Here is a 19,533-nt window from a genome sequence, read left to right as displayed (position 1 = left end):
GAAACAATGCAAAGGTCACACAGAAAAGCTAGGCTGTGTATGGAGCTGAGTGGCACTGTAATCGACACATGCTGTGTTGCTTTGTTTTAGTAGGTGCCATTGGATTTTTCATATATATATATATTTTTTTTTTAAACAAAAATTGCGCTAGAATTGTCTGGTGCACGCACTCACACTGGATCGGCTGTAGATTTTAAAATTGAGTTGCGTATCTGAAACTGCAAATTTTACAATGCAATTCTAATGTATTTCTGATTGTTATGTCAATAAAGGGATTGCCTTGCCACAACTGCAAATCCATAACTTCAAATCCACAGCGGAAACAAAGTGCACGAACGCACCCTTAGGGTCTGTTCACACAACAGTTGTGAAGCGCTCTTTACGACAAGGCACAAAGTGCACCTTAGGGTAGAGTCACACGTGCCGTATTTTTTGCTGCTGCGTATTTTTCTACCCATTGACTTCAAATCATTTGAAGAGAATAAGCAGTAAAATATAGCACGTGACCCAACCTTAAGGGTAGGGTTACACACAGCGCATTCGCAGCGTATTTAACGTCCGGCAATCATGAGCTGATACAGAGCTGCCCAGCCACAGCAGGGAGCTCGCTCTGCAGTCGCTCTGTGACAGTATATCCGCAGCATCAAGTATATTCAGCAGCTAATAAGTACAGGAAGGATTAAGATTCTTTAATAGAAGTAATTTACAAATCTGTTTAACTTTCTGGCACCAGTTTATAAAAAATAAAAGTAAAAAAATAAAAAAAAGTTTTTCACCAGAGTACCCGTTTAATAGACATATAGCGTGTGGCACTTGCCACTTCATTATATATTTATATGTTCGCATCATATACCTGCAGTTTATCCAGGGGATGTCCTGTGGATCAGTTGCTATTCCTCCTTGTCATATATGTATTTAAATTGTGGCTTTTAATAATACATTTGTATTTTGGTTACATCCGTCTGCTACAGCCTTACAGTGAATTGCTGCAACTCTGTGGCTATCCCAGGAGAAGCTCATCAAAATTGCAGCAATTCAGAGTATAGCAACTTACCATTCTAAGATGTACAGCAAGAAACTGCTCTTTAACCACACGGTGTGAACAGACCTATATTCTACAAGAACAAAGGGAATACATTAACACAGACATAACCTGCATGACCCCGTCCACTAGGTCTCAGTCTTCTGGTCACGCTGCTGGGTAATTCAATATCGCCATGCACATCTGTGCTAGAAACAACAGCAAATTACAGGATGCCAGGTTATAGGAATCTCACTGGAAATTGCAAGACAAATTGCACAGATCACTGTATATCATACACCACATATCACACACGACGCATCGCCGATCACTGTATGTCCCACATGACCCAGCGCAGATCACTGCACGTCCCACATGACCCAGCGCAGATCACTGCACGTCCCACATGACCCAGCGCAGATCACTGCACGTCCCACATGACCCAGCGCAGATCACTGCACGTCCCACATGACCCAGCGCAGATCACTGCACGTCCCACATGACGCAGCGCAGATCACTGCACGTCCCACATGACCCAGCGCCGATCACTGCACGTCCCACATGACCCAGCGCAGATCACTGCACGTCCCACATGACCCAGCGCAGATCACTGCACGTCCCACATGACGCAGCGCAGATCACTGCACGTCCCACATGACGCAGCGCAGATCACTGCACGTCCCACATGACGCAGCGCAGATCACTGCACGTCCCACATGACCCAGCGCAGATCACTGCACGTCCCACATGACCCAGCGCAGATCACTGCACGTCCCACATGACCCAGCGCAGATCACTGCACGTCCCACATGACGCAGCGCAGATCACTGCACGTCCCACATGACCCAGCGCCGATCACTGCACGTCCCACATGACCCAGCGCAGATCACTGCACGTCCCACATGACCCAGCGCAGATCACTGCACGTCCCACATGACCCAGCGCAGATCACTGCACGTCCCACATGACGCAGCGCAGATCACTGCACGTCCCACATGACCCAGCGCAGATCACTGCACGTCCCACATGACCCAGCGCAGATCACTGCACGTCCCACATGACCCAGCGCAGATCACTGCACGTCCCACATGACCCAGCGCAGATCACTGCACGTCCCACATGACGCAGCGCAGATCACTGCACGTCCCACATGACGCAGCGCAGATCACTGCACGTCCCACATGACGCAGCGCAGATCACTGCACGTCCCACATGACGCAGCGCAGATCACTGCACGTCCCACATGACGCAGCGCAGATCACTGCACGTCCCACATGACGCAGCGCAGATCACTGCACGTCCCACATGACGCAGCGCAGATCACTGCACGTCCCACATGACGCAGCGCAGATCACTGCACGTCCCACATGACGCAGCGCAGATCACTGCACGTCCCACATGACGCAGCGCAGATCACTGCACGTCCCACATGACGCAGCGCAGATCACTGCACGTCCCACATGGGGCAGCGCAGATCACTGCACGTCCCACATGGGGCAGCGCAGATCACTGCACGTCCCACATGGGGCAGCGCAGATCACTGCACGTCCCACATGGGGCAGCGCAGATCACTGCACGTCCCACATGGGGCAGCGCAGATCACTGCACGTCCCACATGGGGCAGCGCAGATCACTGCACGTCCCACATGGGGCAGCGCAGATCACTGCACGTCCCACATGGGGCAGCGCAGATCACTGCACGTCCCACATGGGGCAGCGCAGATCACTGCACGTCCCACATGGGGCAGCGCAGATCACTGCACGTCCCACATGGGGCAGCGCAGATCACTGCACGTCCCACATGGGGCAGCGCAGATCACTGCACGTCCCACATGGGGCAGCGCAGATCACTGCACGTCCCACATGGGGCAGCGCAGATCACTGCACGTCCCACATGGGGCAGCGCAGATCACTGCACGTCCCACATGGGGCAGCGCAGATCACTGCACGTCCCACATGGGGCAGCGCAGATCACTGCACGTCCCACATGGGGCAGCGCAGATCACTGCACGTCCCACATGGGGCAGCGCAGATCACTGTATGTCACATGACGCAGCTCAGATCACTGTATGTCACATGACGCAGCTCAGATCACTGTATGTCACATGACGCAGCTCAGATCACTGTATGTCACATGACGCAGCTCAGATCACTGTATGTCACATGTCGCAGCTCAGATCACTGTATGTCACATGTCGCAGCTCAGATCACTGTATGTCACATGACGCAGCTCAGATCACTGTATGTCACATGACGCAGCTCAGATCACTGTATGTCACATGACGCAGCGCAGATCACTGTATGTCACATGACGCAGAGCAGATCACTGTATATTTCACTATGTAGCACAGATCACTATTACAGCACATTGTACAGATCACTGTATATTACAGCATATTGTACAGATCACTGTATATTACAGCATATTGTACCACTGTATATTACAGCACATTGTACAGATCACTGTATATTACAGCATATTGTACCACTGTATATTACACCACATTGTACAGATCACTGTGTATTACAGCATATTGTACCACTGTATATTACACCACATTGTACAGATCACTGTGTATTACAGCATATTGTACCACTGTATATTACACCACATTGTACAGATCACTGTGTATTACAGAATATTGTACCACTGTATATTACACCACATTGTACAGATCACTGTATATTACAGCACATTGTACAGATCACTGTATATTACAGCACATTGTACAGATCACTGTATATTACAGCACATTGTACAGATCACTGTATATTACAGCACATTGTACAGATCTCTGTGTATTACACCACATTGTACAGATCACAGAGTATTACAGCATATTGTACAGATCACTGTATATTACACCACATTGTACAGATCACAGTGTATTACAGCATATTGTACAGATCACAGTGTATTACAGCATATTGTACAGATCACTGTATATTACACCACATTGTACAGATCACTGTATATTACACCACATTGTACAGATCACTGTATATTACACCACATTGTACAGATCACTGTATATTACACCACATTGTACAGATCACTGTATATTACACCACATTGTACAGATCACTGTATATTACACCACATTGTACAGATCACTGTATATTACACCATTGTATTTCGCACCAGGTAGCATAGATCACAGTGATCACAATGACATACACTGACATATAGAAGTGTCAGTGAGTTGTGCCCATATGTCGCCATGCAGCGAGTCCTGCGCCCCAGTTGTGCCCCCGCCGTACCCCCATGCTGGCGCTGCACACTCACTTGGCCTTTCTGCACCACATCCACGCGTGATCACCTCCAGAGACACAGGGCCACACGTCTCCGGGATAAAGCAGAGTCTGCAGGACTGTGACTGTACATATACAGCTGAGGGGCAGCACTGAGCCACCAGCCTGATGGGAATGCTGCAGCACTTCCTCCGCACTTCTGATATTCTTTCACCAATTAAAAAACTATATATATAAAAAAATAATGTATACTAAAACCCCCCCCCAAAAAAAACCTGAAAGTAGCCCCTCCAGCTACTGACATACACAGCCCAGCTAGAAAGCTAATTTGAGAGGACCCGGCCGGAAGGAAGAGAAACTGGATGTATGCGTTCCAAGACTCACTCTAGCACGGTCCCGCCTATTCAATGTCATGTGATTAATCTTTCTCTCCAATGTACCTAATACTTACTAAATCCATCACTTCTACAGGACCTTCAATGATGTCATGGACATGTGAGCGGTCATGTGTGTGGGAGGAGTCAGGCTCTAGTCTGTCGTAGTAGCTGGATGTTGTTTGTTGTGTACAGTGTAACCACGTGATGTGGTGACGAGCGGGCTACGTGTAAAAGTCGGCGTGGTTACTGTGCGGCGTATGAAGGGATTAGCGTAACGTCTGTCTGTAGTGGAGTTGTATATGTGAGGAGCCTGTGTTCTGCCGGGCTGTGTGTATAGTGGAGTTGTATATGTGAGGAGCCTGTGTTCTGCAGAGCTGTGTGTATAGTGGAGTTGTATATGTGAGGAGCCTGTGTTCTGCAGAGCTGTGTGTGTATAGTGGAGTTGTATATGTGAGGAGCCTGTGTTCTGCAGAGCTGTGTGTGTAGTGGAGTTGTGTATGTGTGGAGCCTGTGTTCTGCCGGGCTGTGTGTATAGTGCAGTTGTGTATGTGAGAAGCCTGTGTTCTGCCGGGCTGTGTGTGTAGTGGAGTTGTGTATGTGAGGAGCCTGTGTTCTGCAGGACTGTGTGTGTAGTGGAGTTGTATATGTGAGGAGCCTGTGTTCTGCCGGGCTGTGTGTATAGTGGAGTTGTATATGTGAGGAGCCTGTGTTCTGCAGAGCTGTATGTGTAGTGGAGTTGTGTATGTGTGGAGCCTGTGTTCTGCAGAGCTGTGTGTATAGTGGAGTTGTATATGTGAGGAGCCTGTGTTCTGCCGGGCTGTGTGTATAGTGGAGTTGTATATGTGAGGAGCCTGTGTTCTGCAGAGCTGTGTGTGTAGTGGAGTTGTATATGTGAGGAGCCTGTGTTCTGCCGGGCTGTGTGTATAGTGGAGTTGTATATGTGAGGAGCCTGTGTTCTGCAGGGCTGTGTGTATAGTGGAGTTGTATATGTGAGGAGCCTGTGTTCTGCAGAGCTGTATGTGTAGTGGAGTTGTGTATGTGTGGAGCCTGTGTTCTGCCGCGCTGTGTGTGTAGTGGAGTTGTGTATGTGAGGAGCCTGTGTTCTGCAGGTCTGTGTGTGTAGTGGAGTTGTATATGTGAGGAGCCTGTGTTCTGCCGGGCTGTGTGTGTAGTGGAGTTGTGTATGTGAGGAGCCTGTGTTCTGCCGGGCTGTGTGTGTAGTGGAGTTGTGTATGTGAGGAGCCTGTGTTCTGCAGGACTGTGTGTGTAGTGGAGTTGTGTATGTGAGGAGCCTGTGTTCTGTAGGGCTGTGTGTATAGTGGAGTTGTATATGTGAGGAGCCTGTGTTCTGCCGGGCTGTGTGTATAGTGGAGTTGTATATGTGAGGAGCCTGTGTTCTGCAGAGCTGTGTGTATAGTGGAGTTGTATATGTGAGGAGCCTGTGTTCTGCCGGGCTGTGTGTATAGTGGAGTTGTATATGTGAGGAGCCTGTGTTCTGCAGAGCTGTGTGTGTAGTGGAGTTGTGTATGTGTGGAGCCTGTGTTCTGCCGGGCTGTGTGTGTAGTGGAGTTGTGTATGTGAGGAGCCTGTGTTCTGCAGGGCTGTGTGTGTAGTGGAGTTGTGTATGTGAGGAGCCTGTGTTCTGCAGGACTGTGTGTGTAGTGGAGTTGTATATGTGAGGAGCCTGTGTTCTGCAGGGCTGTGTGTGTGTGTATAGTGGAGTTGTGTATGTGAGGAGCCTGTGTTCTGTAGGGCTGTGTGTATAGTGGAGTTGTATATGTGAGGAGCCTGTGTTCTGCAGGGCTGTGTGTGTGTGTATAGTGGAGTTGTGTATGTGAGGAGCCTGTGTTCTGCAGGTCTGTGTGTGTAGTGGAGTTGTATATGTGAGGAGCCTGTGTTCTGCCGGGCTGTGTGTGTAGTGGAGTTGTGTATGTGAGGAGCCTGTGTTCTGCCGGGCTGTGTATGTAGTGGAGTTGTGTATGTGTGGAGCCTGTGTTCTGCAGGTCTGTGTGTATAGTGGAATTGTGTATGTGAGGAGCCTGTGTTCTGCAGGGCTGTGTGTGTGTGTGTAGTGGAGTTGTGTATGTGAGGAGCCTGTGTTCTGCAGATCTGTGTGTGTAGTGGTGTTGTGTATGTGGAGCCTGTGTTCTGCAGGTCTGTGTGTATAGTGGAGCTGTGTATGTGAGGAGCCTGTGTTCTACAGGGCTGTGTGTATAGTGGAGTTGTGTATGTGGAGCCTGTGTTCTGCAGGTCTGTGTGTGTAGTGGAGTTGTGTATGTGAGGAGCCTGTGTTCTGCAGGGCTGTGTGTGTGTGTGTGTGTGTGTGTGTGTGTGTGTGTGTAGTGCAGTTGTGTATGTGTGGAGCCTGTGTTCTGCAGGGCTGTGTGTATAGTGGAGTTGTGTATGTGTGGAGCCTGTGTTCTGCAGGGCTGTGTGTGTGTGTAGTGCAGTTGTGTATGTGTGGAGCCTGTGTTCTGCAGGGCTGTGTGTGTGTGTGTGTGTGTGTGTGGTGGAGTTGTGTATGTGAGAAGCCTGTGTTCTGCTGGGCTGTGTGTGTAGTGGAGTTGTGTATGTGTGGAGCCTGTGTTCTGCAGGTCTGTGTGTGTAGTGGAGTTGTGTATGTGAGGAGCCTGTGTTCTGCAGAGCTGTGTGTATAGTGGAGTTGTGTATGTGTGGAGCCTGTGTTCCGCAGGGCTGTGTGTGTAGTGGAGTTGTGTATGTGAGGAGCCAGTGTTCTGCAGGGTTGTGTATGTGAGGAGCCTGTGTTCTGCAGGGCTGTGTGTGTGTGTGTGTAGTGGAGTTGTGTATGTGGAGCCTGTGTTCTGCAGGTCTGTGTGTATAGTGGAGCTGTGTATGTGAGGAGCCTGTGTTCTACAGGGCTGTGTGTATAGTGGAGTTGTGTATGTGGAGCCTGTGTTCTGCAGGTCTGTGTGTATAGTGGAGTTGTGTATGTGAGGAGCCTGTGTTCAGCCGGGCTGTGTGTGTAGTGGAGTTGTGTATGTGTGGAGCCTGTGTTCTGCAGGACTGTGTGTATAGTGGAGTTGTGTATGTGAGAAGCCTGTGTTCTGCTGGGCTGTGTGTATAGTGGAGTTGTGTATGTGAGGAGCCTGTGTTCTGCAGAGCTGTGTGTGTAGTGGAGTTGTGTATGTGAGGAGCCTGTGTTCTGCAGGTCTGTGAGTATAGTGGAGCTGTGTATGTGTGGAGCCTGTGTTCTGCAGGTCTGTGTGTATAGTGGAGCTGTGTATGTGTGGAGCCTGTGTTCTACAGGGCTGTGTGTATAGTGGAGTTGTATATGTGGAGCCTGTGTTCTGCAGGTCTGTGTGTGTAGTGGAGTTGTGTATGTGAGGAGCCTGTGTTCTGCCGGGCTGTGTGTGTAGTGGAGTTGTGTATGTGAGGAGCCTGTGTTCTGCAGGACTGTGTGTGTAGTGGAGTTGTGTATGTGTGGAGCCTGTGTTCTGCAGGACTGTGTGTATAGTGGAGTTGTGTATGTGAGGAGCCTGTGTTCTGCCGGGCTGTGTGTGTAGTGGAGTTGTGTATGTGAGGAGCCTGTGTTCTGCAGGGCTGTGTGTGTGTGTAGTGCAGTTGTGTATGTGTGGAGCCTGTGTTCTGCAGGGCTGTGTGTGTGTGTGTAGTGCAGTTGTGTATGTGTGGAGACTGTGTTCCGCAGGGCTGTGTGTGTAGTGGAGTTGTGTATGTGAGGAGCCTGTGTTCTGCAGGTCTGTGTGTAGTGGAGTTGTGTATGTGAGGAGCCAGTGTTCTGCAGGGCTGTGTGTGTGTGTGTAGTGCAGTTGTGTATGTGTGGAGCCTGTGTTCTGCAGGGCTGTGTGTGTGTGTGTGTGTGTGTGTAGTGCAGTTGTGTATGTGTGGAGCCTGTGTTCTGCAGGTCTGTGTGTGTGTGTAGTGCAGTTGTGTATGTGTGGAGCCTGTGTTCTGCAGGGCTGTGTGTGTGTGTGTGTGTAGTGCAGTTGTGTATGTGTGGAGCCTGTGTTCCGCAGGGCTGTGTGTGTAGTGGAGTTGTGTATGTGAGGAGCCTGTGTTCTGCAGGGCTGTGTGTGTGTGTAGTGCAGTTGTGTATGTGTGGAGCCTGTGTTCTGCAGGGCTGTGTGTGTGTGTGTGTGTAGTGCAGTTGTGTATGTGTGGAGCCTGTGTTCCGCAGGGCTGTGTGTGTAGTGGAGTTGTGTATGTGAGGAGCCTGTGTTCAGCCGGGCTGTGTGTGTAGTGGAGTTGTGTATGTGTGGAGCCTGTGTTCTGCAGGACTGTGTGTATAGTGGAGTTGTGTATGTGAGAAGCCTGTGTTCTGCTGGGCTGTGTGTATAGTGGAGTTGTGTATGTGAGGAGCCTGTGTTCTGCAGAGCTGTGTGTGTAGTGGAGTTGTGTATGTGAGGAGCCTGTGTTCTGCAGGTCTGTGAGTATAGTGGAGCTGTGTATGTGTGGAGCCTGTGTTCTGCAGGTCTGTGTGTATAGTGGAGCTGTGTATGTGTGGAGCCTGTGTTCTACAGGGCTGTGTGTATAGTGGAGTTGTATATGTGGAGCCTGTGTTCTGCAGGTCTGTGTGTGTAGTGGAGTTGTGTATGTGAGGAGCCTGTGTTCTGCCGGGCTGTGTGTGTAGTGGAGTTGTGTATGTGAGGAGCCTGTGTTCTGCAGGACTGTGTGTGTAGTGGAGTTGTGTATGTGTGGAGCCTGTGTTCTGCAGGACTGTGTGTATAGTGAAGTTGTGTATGTGAGGAGCCTGTGTTCTGCCGGGCTGTGTGTGTAGTGGAGTTGTGTATGTGAGGAGCCTGTGTTCTGCAGGGCTGTGTGTGTGTGTAGTGCAGTTGTGTATGTGTGGAGCCTGTGTTCTGCAGGGCTGTGTGTGTGTGTGTAGTGCAGTTGTGTATGTGTGGAGCCTGTGTTCCGCAGGGCTGTGTGTGTAGTGGAGTTGTGTATGTGAGGAGCCTGTGTTCTGCAGGTCTGTGTGTAGTGGAGTTGTGTATGTGAGGAGCCAGTGTTCTGCAGGGTTGTGTATGTGAGGAGCCTGTGTTCTGCAGGGCTGTGTGTGTGTGTGTAGTGCAGTTGTGTATGTGTGGAGCCTGTGTTCTGCAGGGCTGTGTGTGTGTGTGTGTGTGTGTGTGTGTGTAGTGCAGTTGTGTATGTGTGGAGCCTGTGTTCTGCAGGTCTGTGTGTGTGTGTAGTGCAGTTGTGTATGTGTGGAGCCTGTGTTCTGCAGGGCTGTGTGTGTGTGTGTAGTGCAGTTGTGTATGTGTGGAGCCTGTGTTCCGCAGGGCTGTGTGTGTAGTGGAGTTGTGTATGTGAGGAGCCTGTGTTCTGCAGGGCTGTGTGTGTGTGTAGTGCAGTTGTGTATGTGTGGAGCCTGTGTTCTGCAGGGCTGTGTGTGTGTGTGTGTAGTGCAGTTGTGTATGTGTGGAGCCTGTGTTCCGCAGGGCTGTGTGTGTAGTGGAGTTGTGTATGTGAGGAGCCTGTGTTCTGCAGGTCTGTGTGTAGTGGAGTTGTGTATGTGAGGAGCCAGTGTTCTGCAGGGTTGTGTATGTGAGGAGCCTGTGTTCTGCAGGGCTGTGTGTGTGTGTGTAGTGCAGTTGTGTATGTGAGGAGCCTGTGTTCTGCAGAGCTGTGTGTATAGTGCAGTTGTGTATGTGAGAAGCCTGTGTTCTGCAGGATTGTGGGTGTAGTGGAGTTGTGTGTGTGAGAAGCCTGTGTTCTGCAGGATTCTGTGTGTAGTGGAGTTGTGTATGTGAGGAGCCGGTGTTCTGCAGGGTTGTGTATTTGAGAAGCCTGTGTTCTGCAGGATTGTGTGTGTAGTGGAGTTGTGTATGTGAGGAGCCTGCGTTCTGCAGGTCTGTGTGTATAGTGGAGTTGTGTATGTGAGGAGCCTATGTTCTGCAGGGCTGTGTGTGTGTGTGTGTGTGTGTGTGTAGTGGAGTTGTGTATGTGTGGAGCCTGTGTTCTGCAGGTTTGTGTGTATAGTGGAGTTGTGTATGTGAGGAGCCTGCGTTCTGCAGGGCTGTGTATGTGAGAAGCCTGTGTTCTGCAGGATTGTGTGTATAGTGGAATTGCGTATGTGAGAAGCCTGTGTTCTGCCTGTGTTCTGCCTGTGTTCTGCAGGGCTGTGTGTGTAGTGCAGTTGTGTATGTGTGGAGCCTGTGTTCTGCAGGGCTGTGTGTGTGTGTGTGTAGTGGAGTTGTGTATGTGTGGAGCCTGTGTTCTGCAGGGCTGTGTGTGTGTGTGTGTGTGTAGTGCAGTTGTGTATGTGTGGAGCCTGTGTTCTGCTGGGCTGTGTGTATAGTGGAGTTGTGTATGTGAGGAGCCTGTGTTCTGCTGGGCTATTTGTGTAGTGGAGTTGTGTATGTAAGCAGCCTGTGTTCTGCCGGGCTGTGTGTGTAGTGGAGTTGTGTATGTGAGGAGCCTGTATTCTGCCAGGGTGTGTGTATAGAGGAGCTGTGTGTTTAACCCCTTAAGGACACATGACGTTCTCATACGTCTCCATTTCCGAGTCCTTAAGGACACATGACGTATGAGAACGTCATGTGTTTTACCGGCCCCCCGCAACCATCTGGAGCGGAGCCGGTCCCCGATGCCTGCTGAAATCGTTCAGCAGGCATCGGGGCATATCGCCCAGGGGGGTCATTATGACCCCCCATGTCGGCGATGGCCGCAGATCGCTGGACAATTCAGTCCAGCGATCTGCGGCGGATTCCGGCTCAATCGGGTCTCCAGTGACCCGGTGACCCGGAATTATTGGCTGATCGGGGCCGTCAGAGACGGCCCCGAACAGCCAGAGCCAGCAGGGGTGAGGTGGCACTGGTGCCACCTCACGATCGCCCTGATTCGTCGGCCGGATTACCGGCCGACCAATCAGGGCGCCTGCTGCGGGTGTCACTCCCGCAACCCGCTCCGCCCCTCTTCCAGAGGACGTGAGCGGGTGCGGGACGTGCACCCCGGGTGCTGGGGACCCCGATCCCCGGCGCCCCTGTTGGGATCGGGGCCCCAGAAGCAGCGGCGGAGACGACGAGGGACTGACCTGTGCGGCTGGATCGTTGGAGGTGAGTGACAGCCTCCTGCTGTCGCTTAGCAACAGCTCCCAGCATGCAAAAAGGGCATGCTGGGAGCTGTAGTTATGCAACAGCAGGAGGCAGACCACCACAACTCCCAGCATGCCCTTATGGGCATGCTGGGACTTGTAGTTTTGCAACAGCTGGAGGCACATTCTTTCTATGGAAAAGTGCACCTTCAGCTGTTGTGTAACTACAACTCCCAGCTTGCACAATCAGCTAAAGTGCATGCTGGGAGTTGTAGTGGTGCATCTGGTGGTTGCATAACTACAACTCCCAGCATGCCCGTTGGCTGTCGGTGACCGCTGAGAGTTGTAGTTTTGCAACAGCTGAAGGCACACTGAGTTAAGTAGCAAACCAGTGTGTCTCCAGCTGTTGCATAACTACAATCCCCAGCATCCCCAGCCAAAGTAGTATGCCTCCAGCTGTTGCATAACTACAACACCCAGCATGCCCTTCCGCTGTCCGTACATGCTGGGGGTTGTAGCTTTTGCAACAGCTGAAGGCACACTGGTTGCAAAACACTGAGTTTGTTACCAAACTCGGTGTTTCACAACCTGTGTGTCTCCAGCTGTTGCAAAACTACAACTCCCAGCATCCACTGATAGACCGTACATGCTGGGAGTTGTAGTTTTGCAACAGCTGGATGTCCCCCCCCCCCCCCAATGTGAACGTACAGGGTACACTCACATGGGCGGAGGATTACAGTAAGTATCCGGCTGCAAGTTTGAGGTGCGGCAAAATTTCTGCCGCAGCTCAAACTGCCAGCGAGAAACGACTGTGAACCCCCCGCCCGTGCGACTGTACCCTAAAAACACTACACTACACTAACACAAAATAAAATAAAAAGTAAAAAACACTACATATACACATACCCCTACACAGCCCCCCTCCCCAATAAAAAATGTCTGGTACGCCACTGTTTCCAAAACGGAGCCTCCAGCGGTTGCAAAACTACAACTCCCAGCATGCACTGATAGACCGTACATGCTGGGAGTTGTAGTTTTGCAACAGCTGGATGTTCCCCCCCCCAATGTGAACGTACAGGGTACACTCACATGGGCGGAGGATTAAAGTAAGTATCCGGCTGCAAGTTTGAGCTGCGTCAAATTTTCTGCCGTAGCTCAAACTGCCAGCGAGAAACTACTGTGAACCCCCCGCCCGTGCGACTGTACCCTAAAAACACTACACTACACTAACACAAAATAAAATAAAAAGTAAAAAACACTACATATACACATACCTCTACACAGCTCCCCTCCCCAATAAAAATGAAAAACGTCTGGTACGCCACTGTTTCCAAAACGGAGCCTCCAGCTGTTGCAAAACAACTACTCCCAGTATTGCCAGATAGCCACTGACTGTCCAGGCATGCTGGGAGTTTTACAACAGCTGGAGGCACCCTGTTTGGGAATCACTGGCGTAGAATTCCCCTATGTCCACCCCTATGCAATCCCTAATTTAGGCCTCAAATGCGTATGGCGCTCTCACTTTGGAGCCCTGTCGTATTTCAAGGCAACAGTTTAGGGCCACATATGGGGTATCGCCGTACTCGGGAGAAATTGGGCTTCAAATTTTGGGGGGTATTTTCTGCTATTACCCTTTTAAAAAATGTAAAATTTTTGGGAAAACAAGCATTTTAGGTAAAAAAAAATATATATTTTTTTACATATGCAAAAGTCGTGAAACACCTGTAGGGTATTAAGGTTCAAATTACCCCTTGTTACGTTCCCCGAGGGGTCTAGTTTCCAAAATGGTATGCCATGTGTTTTTTTTTTTGCTGTCCTGGCACCATAGGGGCTTCCTAAATGCGGCATGCCCCCAGAGCAAAATTTGCTTTCAAAAAGCCAAATGTGACTCCTTCTCTTCTGAGACCTGTAGTGCGCCAGCAGAGCAATTTTCACCCCCATATGGGGTGTTTTCTGAATCGGGAGAAATTGGGCTTCAAATTTTGGGGGGTATTTTCCGCTATTACCCTTTTTAAAAATGTAAACATTTTGGGAAAACAAGTATTTTAGGTAAAAAAAAAATTATTTTTTCTTACATATGCAAAAGTCGCGAAACACCTGTAGGGCATTAAGGTTCACGTTACCCCTTGTTACGTTCCCCGAGGGGTCTAGTTTCCAAAATGGTATGCCATGTGGTTTTTTTTTGCTGTTCTGGCACCATAGGGGCTTCCTAAATGCGGCATGCCCCCAGAGCAAAATTTGCTTTCAAAAAGCCAAATGTGACTCCTTCTCTTCTGAGACCTGTAGTGCACCAGCAGAGCACTTTTCACCCCCATGCGAGGTGTTTTCTGTATCGGGAGAAATTGGGCTTCAAATTTTGGGGGGTATTTTCTGCTATTACCCTTTTTAAAAATGTAAAATTTTTGGGAAACCAAGCATTTTAGGTAAAAAAAAAATATATTTTTTTTACATATGCAAAAGTCGTGAATCACCTGTAGGATATTAAGGTTCACTTTACCCCTTGTTACGTTCCCTGAGGGGTCTAGTTTCCAAAATGGTATGCCATGTGTTTTTTTTTTGCTGTCCTGGCACCATAGGGGCTTCCTAAATGCGGCATGCCCCCCAAAAACCATTTGTCGCTCCTTCCCTTCTGAGCCCTCTACTGCGCCCGCTGAACAAATAACATAGACATATGAGGTATGTCCTTACTCGAGAGAAATTGGGTTCCAAATACAAGTAAAAATTTTCTCCTTTTTACCCCTTACAAAAATTCAAAAATTGGGTCTACAAGAACATGCGAGTGTAAAAAATGAAGATTTTGAATTTTCTCCTTCACTTTGCTGCTATTCCTGTGAAACACCTAAAGGGTTAATACACTTACTGAATGTTTTATTGAATACTTTAGGGGGTGTAGTTTTTATAATGGGGTCTTTTATGGGGTATTTCTAATATGAAGACCCTTCAAATCCACTTCAAAACTGAACTGGTCCCTGAAAAATAGTGAGTTTGAAAATTTTGTGAAAAATTTCAAAATTGCTACTGAACTTTGAAGCCCTCTGGTGTCTTCCAAAAGTAAAAACTCATAAATTTTATGATGCAAACATAAAGTAGACATATTGTATATGTGAACCCAAAAAAAATATATTTTGAATATCCATTTTCCTTACAAGCAGAGAGCTTCAAAGTTAGAAAAATGCAAAATTTTCATTTTTTTCATCAAATTTTGGGATTTTTCACCAAGAAAGGATAAGAGTTACCATAAAATTTTACCACTAAGTTAAAGTAGAATATGTCACGAAAAAACAATCTCGGAATCAGAATGATAACTAAAAGCATTCCAGAGTTATTAATGTTTAAAGTGACAGTGGTCAGAATTGCAAAAAACGCTCCGGTCCTTAAGGTATAAAATGGCCTGGTCCTTAAGGGGTTAAAGGGGTACTCCGGTGAAAACCTTTTTTCTTTTTAATCAACTGGTGCCAGAAAGTTAAACATATTTGTAAATTACTTCTATAAAAAAAATCTTAATCCTTCCAGTAATTATTAGCTACTGAATACTACAGAGAAAATTCCTTTCTTTTTGGAACACTGATGACATCACGAGCACAGTGCTCTCTGCTGACATCTCTGTCCATTTTAGCAACCGTGCATAGCAGATGTGTACTAAGTGCAGCATGGTGGCTTAGTGGTTAGCACTACTGCCTTGCAGTGCTGGGGACTTGGGTTCAAATCCCAAAAGGATAACAATAAATAAAGACTTGTTATTATTATTATAATAACGTCAGCAGAGAGCAGTGTGTTCGTGATGTCATCAGAGAGCATTCCAAAAAGAAAAGAATTTTCTCTGTAGTATTCAGCAGCTAATAAGTACAGGAAGGATTAAGATTTTTTAATAGAAGTAATTTACAAATATGTTTAACTTTCTGGCACCAGTTGATTTAAAAAAAAAAAAAAAAAGGTTTTCACCGGAGTACCCCTTTAAGGAGCTTGTGTTCTGCAGGGCTGTTTGTGTAGCAGAGTTGTGTATGTGAGTAGCCTGTGTTCTGCAGGGCTGTGTGTAGCGGAGTTACATAGTAACATAGTTCCTAAGGTTGAAAAAAGACCAGAGTCCATGTAGTTCAACCTATAACCTTAATGAGTCCCTACTGAGTTGATCCAGGGGAAGGCAAAAAACCCTCATACTAGAGGCAAAAATTCCTTCCCAACTCCAAATATGGCATCAGAATAAATCCCTGGATCAACGTTCTGTCCCTATAAATCTAGTCTACATAACCTGTAATGTTATCATTCTCCAAAAATGCATCCAGACCCTTTTTGAGCTCTTTTACAGAGTTCACCATGACCACCTCCTCAGGCAGAGAATTCCATAGTCTCACTGCTCTTACAGTAAAGAATCCCCGTCTGTGCTGGTGTAGAAACCTTCTTTCCTCTAAACGTAGCGGATGCCCCCTTGTTATAGATACAGTCCTGGGTATAAGTAGGTCATGGGAGAGATCTCTATATGCTCCCCTGATATATTTATACATAGTTATTAGGTCTCCCCTAAGCCTTCTTTTTTCTAAACTAAATACCCCTAATTCTGATAATCTTTCTGGGTACTGTAGTCCTCCCATTCCCCGTATTACTCTGGTTGCCCATCTTTGAACCCTCTCCAGGTCCACTATAACTTTCTTGTACACTGGTGCCCAGTACTGTACACAGTATTCCATGTGTGGTCTGACTAGTGATAGTACAGTGGTAGAATTATTTCCTTGTCGTGGGCATCTATGCCCCTATTGATGCACCCCATGATTTTATTAGCCTTGGCAGCAGCTGCCCGACACTGGTCACTACAGCTAAATTTTCTGTTAACTAAGACTCCTAAGTCCTTTTATATACTAAAGAATCTTTCTGCCTGGGCATACTACTTATTAACTAGAGGAGAAGCACTTTGGAAACAAGTCCCAATTTTCTGTGTCCCAGATTATGGGTCACATACCTGGAATCTTACTAAGTCTCTTTTCAAGTCAGTCATCCCAAGTGTTCTCCCATTTAATACATAATCCCAGCCCGGATTTTTCCTCCCCATGTGCATTACCTTACATTTATCAGTGTTGAACCTCATCTGCCACTTCCCATCCCAAACCTCCAACCTAGTCAGATCCATTTGTAACAGTGCACTGTCCTCTATAGTGTTTATCGCTTTACAGAGTTTAGTATCATCTGCAAAAATTGCTACTTTACTATTCAACCCCTCTACAAGGTCATTAATGAATATATTAAATAGAACAGGACCCAAGACTGACCCCTGTGGTACCCCACTAGTAACAGTCACCCAATCAGAATAAGTACCATTAATAACCATCCTCTGTTTCCTATCACTGAACCAGTTACTTACCCACTTGCACACATTCTCCCCCAGCCCAATCCTCATTTTATGCACCAACCTTTTGTGTGGCACCGTATCAAATGATTTGGAAAAATCCAGATATACGACATCCAGCGATTGCCCCTTGGTCCAGTCTGGAGCTCACCTCCTCATAAAAGCTGATCAGGTTAGTCTGACAGGACCGATCCCTCATAAAGCCATGCTGATATGGGGTCATACATTTATTCTTATAAAGATACTCCAAAATAGCATCTCTTAGAAAACCCTCAAACAATTTACATACAACGGAGGTTAAACTATCAGGCCTATAATTCCGGGGGTCAGTCCCTGTTACTATAGAGTCCCTGAATATTAAAAATAGTTTTCTGTCTATTACATTACTTAATTCCTTTAGAAAATGGGGGTGAATGCCATCTGGACCTGGTAATTTGTAATGTGTAGTTGTGTATGTGAGAGGGCTGTGTTCTGCAGGATTGTGTGTGTATAGTGGAATTGTGTATGTGAGGAGCCTGTGTTCTGCTGGGGGGTGTGTGTGTGTGTGAGTGAAGTGGAGTTGTGTATCTGAGGAGCCTGTGTTCTGCAGGGCTGTGTGTATAGTGGAGCTTTGTGTGTGAGGAGTTTGTTCTGTTGGGCTGTGTGTTTTGGTGATTTGCACATATAGTTATAGAATTGTATGATGTGTATGTTGCCAGGGAGTGTGTAGTCAGTATGTAGCAGAGCTGTATGCATTATTTAAAGGGGTATTCCCTACTTGAAAAGTTACATGTATACCAAAGTTGATTGGTGTGGATCTGACACACCTAGCAATCACAAGAACAGAGGAAAGCTGTGCCCCCAAAAAACGGAGTACAGAATACCAGCAGGCGCAACATTCATTCTCTGTTGGGCTCACAAAAAAATCTTAGTGTCCCATTTACTCAGATAACTTTTGACATCATTTTGCATTGTAGAGAGAGTAGTAACATAAATCAAAGTACTCTACAGCCCCTGAACAGTACATTGCAATATAATGATTGTCATATAATTGCCCCTAAAGTTAAAGGGGTACTGTTGGCAACTAAACTCATAGCCCATAATTTTCCTCTCATCAACCTATTTAATTGTCTAAATATCATTCACTAGGTATGTAGGGCAGTTTCCTCTCTTTAGTTGTCACTTACATACATGAAGTGAGGGAATGAAACTGTCCAGTCATCCACTTTGTCTCTGTCCAAATCCCTCTCTGAAAGCAGCCCCCACCCACCTGATAGAGACAGAACATGTGGTTTCTGCCCTGCACTGATGAGTCATGCTTTCTTTAGTGCTGGGATCTGGGAGGTGTGTGCAGCCAATCAGACATTGAACCTTTCTGCTGCTCAGAGCAGGAGTGTGGGGGTAAGCAGAGTTATTATGAAAGAATTATACATTATTGACGGTATGTAAAGCAACATATTGCCAATCACTACTAAAATAGACTTTAACATTTCTGGAATTATTACTGCATGTGTAAAATTGTTATATTCATACTTTGTTATTATATAAATGTAATTTAATTAAACTTTCAATAAAAACGAATGTTAAACAGAGCAGTTCTGCAATGATTGCTGGGACATGTAGGAAGTATGGCAAAGAATATCAAGCAGCCAGAGAAGACAACAAAGTCCACATGAGCCATGCATATCAGGCAGGATTGCTTACAAGGAACATATCCAGGTAGCGTGGTGGCTTTGGAGCTTTTTTATTTTATTTATTTGCTTCCCTGGAGTACCTTTTTAAAATCCAGAGAAAAATTGCAGATTTTTCATCCCATCATATGTCGCAAAAAAAATAAGCGATCAATAAGTCCTAGCAAAACAAATGACAAAAAATACTAATCTATGGATCACAGTGAAAATAAGGGTCCTGCATAAAGCCCCGTATACAAAAAAAAGTCAGAATAGGACAATTTTTAATGGGGATCGACGGACTTGGCCGATATCGAATTGGCCGATATTCATGATTTTGTAAGTTATCGGTATCTAACCTTGCCGATAATGCGTCTTGCCCATGACACCCGGACCCGGAGAACGGTGCTGCTGGCTGCTGTTTTGCATCTCCCACACAGCCATGGCAGCCCTGTAAGAGAACTGCAGCGGCTGCCTGGGAGAGGTGCTTTGAACTCCGGCGTGGCGCTGCTGCGCTTAGACGTGAGGTCACGTCACCGTGGGGGTGACATGACCTCACATCAAAGCGCAGCAGCGCCACGTCGGAGTTCACTGTGCCACCGTTCAGTCCGCTTCAGACCCGCTTGTCCTCAGTGTACAGAGCCCTGCTTGTCCTCAGAACCCTGCTTGTCCTCAGTGTTCAGAGCCCTGCTTGTCCTCAGTGTACAGAGCCCTGCTTATCCTCAGTGTACAGAGCCCTGCTTGTCCTCAGTGTACAGAGCCCTGCTTGTCCTCAGAGCCCTGCTTGTCTTCAGTGAACAGAGCCCCTGCTTGTCCTCAGTGTACAAGGCCCTGCTTGTCCTCAGTGTACAGGGCCCGGCTTGTCCTCAGTGCACAGAGCC

The 19,533-nt window shown here is 47.5% G+C and overlaps 1 protein-coding gene across 8 annotated transcripts in view; it reads right to left on the bottom strand.

Moving 5' to 3' along the window:
- FAM172A (family with sequence similarity 172 member A) overlaps positions 1-4,852 on the bottom strand; it is a 525,562-nt gene extending 520,710 nt beyond the window's left edge. For 6 of the 8 annotated variants that reach the window (XR_008847615.1, XR_008847616.1, XM_056538163.1 and 3 more), the window contains exon 1: positions 4,308-4,642. The gene's annotated coding sequence lies outside the window, so the exon portion shown is untranslated. The other 2 variants (XM_056538171.1, XM_056538180.1) reach the window with 2 other exon arrangements.
- Positions 4,853-19,533: the final 14,681 nt, after the last annotated feature.

This window comes from Hyla sarda, chromosome 1 (assembly GCF_029499605.1).
Source record: "Hyla sarda isolate aHylSar1 chromosome 1, aHylSar1.hap1, whole genome shotgun sequence".
Lineage (NCBI taxonomy): Eukaryota > Metazoa > Chordata > Amphibia > Anura > Hylidae > Hyla > Hyla sarda.
The sequence above is the reverse complement of the archived record's forward strand: the minus strand, read 5'-3'. Positions and strand labels throughout refer to the sequence as shown.